The following is an 8,337-nucleotide window of genomic DNA, read 5'->3' as shown; positions in this document are numbered from 1 at the left end:
CAGCCAGAGGAGGAACAAGTCCATGCACTCCCCCACCACAGGGCACAGGAAGAAGGGAGCAGCCAGGGGAGGAGCCAAGCCAGGGCAGCTGGGAGCAGCCAGGCCAGGAGCCCCGGGCTAGAGCAGGGACTCAGAGACAGCTTCATGCTCTGGCCCTGCCAGCCTGGGAGCTCCACTGGCCATGGAGAGTCAGGGAGACCTTCCAACCGCCAGAACATCCACTGTGCAAACAGACCTCCAAGCCTCACTCCATCCAGAGTCAGCTCTTCTAGAGGTGGCTTCTTGCCCCACCTCCAAGTGAATGTGGAAGGTGGGGGCACCTGGTGGTGATCTCCTCATCAGTTCCCACCCCAGGCTGGCCAGAGCCTGGGTGAAAACCACTCAGGAGGGGCTTTCTTGCCTGGTTATGGCCATCATCCATCTGCCAACCCTCCTTCAATGTCCACCCTCACACCACACAGTGTAGCAGACAGTGTGTGCACAAGGAACTTCCTAGGGAAAGCCAATGCTTCATCTGACCCCAGTAGAGGAGACACCTCCTCTCAGTGTCACTGGGTGGTGGCATTGCTGGCGTGGCTGTGGGGAGCAGGGCTGTACCTCCTACTAATGCTCTTCCTGACATGAATTGCTCCTAGAGAGGGCTCAGTTTGTCAGGCTCACGTGCTGATAATATCCAAGTTGTCATAACGAGCTCTCCTGAGCTGACTATCAAAGTTTTTGGTTTGATTTGATTTTGAAAGGACATTCAATCCAGTTTGTCAGGCTCACGTGCTGATAATGTCCAAGTTGTCATAACAAGCTCTCTTGAGCTGATAATCAAAGTTTTTGGTTTGGTTTGATTGGATTTTGAAAGGAGATTCAATTTGGGAGCTCAGCACCAGCCTTGCCATTTCTACAAGCTCTGTGTAGAAATTAGGTCAGGTTTAGAGATTTGTTTTGTTGTCTTTTAAGAAATCAGTGGAGAAGAATCTCACCCCAGAAACCTTTTCCAGAATGCTGGGGGTTTGCAGACAGAAGCCCTGCCGGGCTCAGCAGGTTGGTTTTTTGTGGTCTTTGTTCCCCATCATCCCCATCTGGGCTTCTAGGAATTTGTTAATCAGTGCTGGTAATGTTCACAGCTCTTCAGGGAAGAGCAAAACATTGATCTTTCACCAGAATCAGAGGTACCAATGCTTCAAAACAGTGTTTTTGAAGTAAAAAAAAATTAATCTGGAGTAGGTCCCCACTCCAGACATTATTAACCCATCAAAGCAAAGCTTTACATTCAAGTAAACACTTATGATGGACCTCACAATAATCAAGTAGAAATCATCTGGCTATGAAATCCTTTTTCTTGCTTCCTTCAGCATCTAAAAGAGAAAAAAAAAAATATACCAGAATGAGTCTTCTGTTCCTGCAGGCTGATCCAAGAGGTGTTTGGAGGATCCTGAGTCACCCAGCTCAAGGAATTGCTCCTGTAAGCATCTTCTGAAGATAAATATAACCAGACCTGCTCTGACCACACAGCCTTGGTTTGTAGATGATTTTGCAGGGGGAAGATTGAAAGATTTTGGCCTTACCCTATTTCGTGGACAATTGGAAAGACTTATTTGAGCCAAACCTCAGCTACCTTCTTCTTATGGATCCTGAGGTCCACGTGGAGGTGAGAGGGACAGTTAATAGGCTAGATAACAAGGATTTCTCATTTCCACTTCAGGGCTGAGCTCTAATTCTGTGACTCCAAATCCCTGAGCAATATTCTAGGTTCCTCTCATATCAGCTTCTCTACCAGACACGAAATGTTAGCAGAGGGATTGTTTTTGAGTTGGGTTGTCTGGCGACCGTGGTCTTTAGTGATGCCCTGGATTTGTGATGAGTGTTTATCTCAGCACCATGGAGATCTCAAGGGCCTGGATCTGGCGTGTTTCTAGGTCACATAAGTGTAAATGGACAAGAAGCAGAAGCTCTGCAGCAGTCCTCAGCTCTCCAAAAAGGTCCTAATCTCATAAGCACGGAGATGCTGAGACCCTCAGCCATGGATATGTTGCCAGCTCCTCAGTGGTCAGAGGTAGGATCACCACTGGGTGACAATGATTTTGCAGAGAGGAAACCCACTTAGGGTATGATCCTGATGTCTGGAGATGGCAAGAAATTCCATAGCCTAGTTTGGGAGCTCTGGATATCAGGAACTGTTATCTAATCCATCTCTGTTGAGGAAATATCTGCTGCTGGGAAGCTGAAGATTCAAACCCAGATTAAATGCATTTTTTGACGCCTTTCGTTGCCAGTTTTTTTTAGCAGACATGGAAAACTTACTGTGCATTTCACATAGATATTTTGAGGAGATGTGAATCTGGAGCTAGTGAAGGATGGTAAATGGTGATAGTCCTGTGAGCAAAAGTCCTCTATTTGCAGAATGAGATGGTGGGCTGGGCAAACATCTCCCATATCATTGTGTGAAGACACCTGGCTTCCATTCCTTAGCTGGAGACAGAGCTAGAGCCAGAGCTGGATGTGCAGGGATCAGCCAAGCTCCATGGATAACTCCAGATCCTCCAGTGGGCTCTGTGAAAAGATATTAGAAAGGTCTCTTCTATGCTAATGCTCTTTTTGGGGTCATCAGATCACTTCTGCTCCACACGGGTCTGATTTCTACTCTGCAGATAGCACCATGGACCAAAGATTGGCTTGGGCATCCCAAGTGAGTCTAACCCTGTGGAACTGAGTCACATTTGTCAACACAAAAAGGTATCCAAGTCTAAACAGCACTGAAACAAAAAAGAGGCTCTGATGAATGTGAGAAGATGGTGTCTTCAACACCAGAAGCACAGAGAGATCAGTTTATTTAATTGTCCCTTTCATTCTCTTCTTATTCAGTCATCTCTTGAGCCCACCCTACAGTCACCTTGTCTTTCTCTTCATCCCCCATCCCCCTTGTTTATCCACATCAGTAGCTTTGTATCTATACAGACCTAGCTCAGTCTCCTCATTTTCCTTGAAATTATTAGTGACAAAGCCCTTCTCTAATCTCAAGGTGCCTGTACTCCTCTGTCAGCCCTTCATAGAATCACAGAAGGGCAGAGGTTGGAAGGAACTTCTGGAGATCATCTCATCCAACCCCTCTTCTAAAGCAGGGTCACCCACAGCAGGGTGCCCAGGATCACGTTCAGGAAGGTTTTGGATCTCTCCAGAGAAGGAGACTCCACAACCTCTCTGGGCAGCTGCTCCAGGTTCTGGCAACTTGAAGGAATTTTTCCCTCATGTTCAGATGGAACTTTCTGTGTTCTGGTTTATACCCATTGTCCCTTGTCCTGTCATTGGACAGCACTGATTAGAGTCTGGCCCCATCCTCTTCACACACAATCTTTAGATATTCAGAAGCATGAGGCTTTTTTTTCACTTCTGTGCATCTTCCAGAGTCATATAATTATTTAAGTCCTACACATAAAGTCATGAACATTCACAAGGAGAACCTGTTGGTGCCTTGGACCATTATTTTTGAGCCCAGTCTGTGTCCTGCTCCCTGGAACAACCTCGTTGACTCACAAGCTGATGTCACCAAAGCTGGACTGAAAAGGTTGAAAGATAATTATATCTCAACAGGTTTTGTGACAGCTGCTGCCACAGCAGGGCTGAAGTAGCTCAGCTGGGAGAGCGTTAGACTGAAGATCTAAAGGTCCCTGGTTCAACCCCGGGCTTCAGCATTGTGCTCCTGTAGTTTTGGACCCTCTGGTGGCATTTTTCAATGCAAGAGAGATGTAGAGCTATTGAAAAGGGGCCAGCAAAAGGGCCAGGAGAACAATGAAGGGGCTGGAGCATCTCTGGTGGGAAAGGAGGATGAGAAACCTGGGGTTGGTCGTCCTGAGAGGCTGTGGGGTCTCTATTTTCAGAAATATTCAAAAGCCACCTGGACATGGTGCTGGGCAAGTGGCTTTAGGTGGTCCTGCTACATGACCTTCAAAAGGTCCTTCCAACCGTTCTGCCTGTAGAAGACAAAGACAAAATTTTATGTCTAGAGGAGGGAAAATCAAGGATAATGTCATAACCTCATACATTTCCATTAGCAACATCCACCCGGCCAATCAGCACAACCATCAGGCTGATCAACCAGCCAATAAAGAGCTGTGATTAAGATCAGGGCATCCAGGCTGATCAACCAGCTAATAAAGAGCTGTGATTAAGATTAGGGCATCCAGACTGATCAACCAGCTAATAAAGAGCTGTGATTAAGATTAGGGCACCAGAGACCAGACCTACATATAAATAAACCCAAATTAATTTATTTCTCTCCTTACAAAACGATTTTTTGAGCTCTTTTTTTTCCTCTTTCTCTTTAAATTTCTTATTTTTATTTTTTTTTAGACAAGCTAATAGCTCTGTGGAGAGAAACTGCTTCAAAACTCCCTCATCACCCTCTCTGAAATCCCAGTGCCTGTCATCTGTGGCGAGATCCGCAGCGCGACGTCACGAGCAGAGCCCCCAAATAAACTTCCGTTCTCATTTAAGGCACCATCTGTGTCCCATTTCTCCAGAGCTTGGCAGAGATCTCTTCCCTTCTATGGTCTGTTTGTTCCCCTGGCTGAGCTGCAGCTTTCTTTGGAGGTGGGAGAGGCAGCGGGTGGAATGGGTGCCAGCTCCCTGCCAATGGAGATCACTTGGTAGCAGGGTGCTCATCCTTGGTCAGATGGTGCTGGAGCTGGCTCAGAAGAGCCAGAGGCCAATGCCAGGTTGTATTTGGCTACAAGAAATTGAAGAGGCTTCACTGGGACGTTGAGGGCAAAAGGAAGGTGAGGAAGAACCAAGCTGGGGACACCATGACCAGGTCCAAAGGCACTGGGACACTCTCCGGGTCCTTTTAGGAGGGACTGGATGGAGTTGAGAGCCTAGTCTTCCTCTTATGCAATTAAATTAATCTCCACTGTGTCATTCAGGCAGCTGCAACCCCCAACAAAGCCTCAACACCCTTGGCCCAGGCTCCCCATCAAAATGATCTGTGCCAACTAGAGTGCTGTGCCTCAGTTTCCCCCGCTGTGGCTGCGACACCTGCTTCCCCAAGCCTAGGGAGAGTTAACTGCAGGTGAAAGTACTGGGTGTTCTCAGCTTGTTTTCCTGTGCTACCCCAGCACGTGTCCCCACGGATGATGGTGTATTACTCACACACCTTTTACTTTTCTCTCTCTAATTCCTTTTATTTGCCAGAGCTGCGAGGAGTCATGTTCTCCAGGAGAACACAGCTTTCAGAATGCTGGCGTCAGCGCCACTGAGCTGGGCTCAGGAGACAGCTCCTTAACAAAATCCTCTGATTTTCAGGTGAATTTACCTCAAACTTCATCAGAAATGGGGAGGGGGGGGAGTGATGAGAAAGCAGAGGACAGCTCGTCTCCAAAGAACAGAGGAAGCAGCGTAGGAAAGAGGATGACAGACTGGAGAGGATCTAAAAGACTAAAAATCCCCTAGGTCACCTGGACAGACTGCTGGAAATGGCCAAGAGGGACTTTGGGATTCATCTGGAAAGAGAGAGGCTATCATATAAGGGGAGAGGAGAAAACCTTGAACCATTTTGCCTATCAAGTCAAAAGCTAAGAGAAATTGAGCATTGTCCATGTGTCCCTGGAGGGGATAAACACCAAGGATGAAGAATATGTGGCTGAGCTAGAAGGCAGCATCATAAGGAATGGGTTTAAACTGGTTCAGGATGTGTGCCAGCTGTAAATCCAAGGGTTTCTACCAGTCAGTATCTAGCAGCTCTCAGGAAGCTCTTTCCTGTCCTTCAGGAAGGGCAACAGCTGCCAGAAAATTCTTCTGGTGGGTCTTCACCACACATGGTGTCTGGCAACCACCTTCCCATCCCTACTTTTCATTTTGCTGCCCCAAAATCCCTGTTGTTGCCACAGTGGCTGATCACGCTGAGGACACTCAGGTTTCATCACACATAACAAAGCAGATCAAGAAGTGCTGTGATGCATCAAAACCTCTTCTCCACTCTCCTTCCCAAAGCAACTTTAATTTTAAGGAGCAGCAAGAGCTTGTACAAGCCACAAACCCTGTTGGGAACACCCCAGTCTTAGCCTGCGTTTGGGGTTCTTCATTCCTCTTTGCTTTTGAGGTTGTAGCCCAAAATTCTCCTTGGACACTGCTTGCTTGCTTCTAAGCACCCAATGGTACCAGCTCCCATAAACTAAAGTCATTGGGAGACTGCCATGTCATCTGCTCTCCTTGAGAACATAGGAGAGGAGATATAGGAAGGTAGGACCAACTTGTCATTTAATTGTCTACACGTTTTTGGTCTTAGAAGACTCTACCATGCCTGATTCTCCCCAGCATCAGCCCATGACTGTGGCTTTCACTGACCACTTCTCCCAAGAGGAAAAATATTATCATTAATGGGCAACACACAAACCAGATCCTTCTCTCTGGTCTTAAATCATATGCAAGGAATCCAAGGTGACCCACCACTGGTGGAATGAAAAGGTTTATCAAGTCACTCACAATTCTGGATGAAGTGGAGGCAGGAGCAGATTGACCAAGGACCCAGGTGACCAGTCCAACCAACGCTGCCACCATTCCTTCCTCTGCTCCCAGCTGTACTGATGTCCCACCACCACTGGAGGCCCTGCCTGCAACAGGCAGCTGGAGGAACCCTCCCAGCAGCTGGAGCTCCTGCCTAGAACACCCACCACACAGATGAACTCCTAACACCACTGCAGGCCAAGGCAGCTTTTATGCTGTTAACTTGGAGGTGGGACACCTGAGGTTCATGCTGAAAGTTGGGGCACCTGGTGGTCATCTCCTCACCAGTTCCCACCCAAGGCTGGCCAGAGCCTGGGTGAAAACCAATCAGGAGGGGCTTTCCTGCCTGGTTGTGGACACCATCCATATGTCAACCCTCCTTCAGGGTTGGGGGTTTAACCCCAACACTTCACCATGGTAGACAGTGACATGGGATGAAGATGTGGGTTACATCAAAGGATCTCCATCCCTACAGAACAGGTATAATTCTGACTCAGATCACATGTCAGGAGGGAGTCTGATCCCATGAGCAAGTGGGACAGGGAAGGAGATAGCTCTGAACTTGTTGTTGACCTCCAGGTAGTTATTTCTAGGGAGGGCAAAGTGAGAAACACTTGGTGCTATTTTTCACTAGGGAACAAACTCTTTTGGCAGCCTTGTTCTCCAGCCATGAGATGTTCCACACTCTTCAAGTGACACAACGTTGGAAGAGAGAACTTTGCCTCCAAAGGAGTGGGTGACCACAGGTCCATCAAACCCTGGGTCAACCAACAGAGGGGGATTTGAGGAAACCTCTGATCTGTGGAACTATGGAACCACCTTTCCATCGTTTACCCCAGCTGCCACAACTAGAGGTGCTGAGACATCTCCAGGTGCCTTGGTGCTACCATGTTTAACAACCTGGATGCATCTGTCCACGAGTTTGTCTGAAACAGTTAAAACTCTTTCCTGGTCATTTTGATAATCGTTGGTTGATGGGGTCTGCTACTGATTGTAGATACTTCTGGTGCCCTTGCTCATTTTGGCAAGAGAAGTGGACATCTTATGGAAGCAGGGACAAGATAAAGGTGCCCCAAAACCAACCTCCAGCAAGTTGACTTGATTTAAGGCCTTCCTTCTTCCCTTCTTGTACTCACACAGAGGACCACAACCACTCAAATCCCAGTTAAATACATCCTCCTCAGACAGGCAGCTGATCTGCTCTCAAACTGGCCTGTGAGAAGCTTCATCAGAAGAGAAAAGCTTCATGAAAAGACATGGCAGAAAGGGCAGAAGATCAGTAATCTCATTTTTCATCTTTTCCTCAACTCTACCTTGGCCTGCCCTCCATCCCTTCCCAGCTGTTCTTCCATCCCCCACAACCACAAAATGGGCTGGCAAAGGTGGCTCCCATGGGGGAGGTGGACCCAGGGGTGAGAGGAGAAACCTTCTAGCAGGGAGCAGGACTGGCTAGTAACACATTGCCAGAGCTCTGGCTCTCTGACTGTCTGTGCTTCTTGCCCAGCTCCAGGCTGAGTCCACCCACCCACGAGAGGGAACCAGCCTAGAAGACAGCAAAGGAGAAGTCCACCTGGAGGGGAAAGCAAGCTGTCCCCAGAGGAGGAGAGAGGAGGATGGAGGATCCTGTGAAACACCGTGGCTGCACGTTCTGGACTGAAGCTGATCTAGGAGTATGTAAGATAGGAGAAGAGGGGGAGAAGTGGGGCTTGGGGAGGTTCCTTACCATCCCTACAGATGTGGTAGAGAGGGGAGCAGATCCTCCAGACAGTTTAGCTCATGTGGATTAATGAATCTGTTGCAGATGGAGAGAGGGGATCCTGCCCCTCTGCTCTGCCCTGTGAGACCTCA

The 8,337-nt window shown here is 48.1% G+C and overlaps 1 non-coding gene across 1 annotated transcript; it reads left to right on the top strand.

Moving 5' to 3' along the window:
- The first annotated feature begins 3,610 nt into the window (after positions 1-3,610).
- TRNAF-GAA lies at positions 3,611-3,683 on the top strand. The gene has a single exon. It is a non-coding gene; the product is annotated as a tRNA-Phe (tRNA).
- Positions 3,684-8,337: the final 4,654 nt, after the last annotated feature.

This window comes from Merops nubicus, unplaced genomic scaffold (assembly GCF_000691845.1).
Source record: "Merops nubicus isolate BGI_N331 unplaced genomic scaffold, ASM69184v1 scaffold7562, whole genome shotgun sequence".
In the NCBI taxonomy this organism is placed as follows: domain Eukaryota; kingdom Metazoa; phylum Chordata; class Aves; order Coraciiformes; family Meropidae; genus Merops; species Merops nubicus.
Note: the sequence above shows the minus strand (reverse complement) of the source record. Positions and strands in the feature narration are given on the sequence as shown.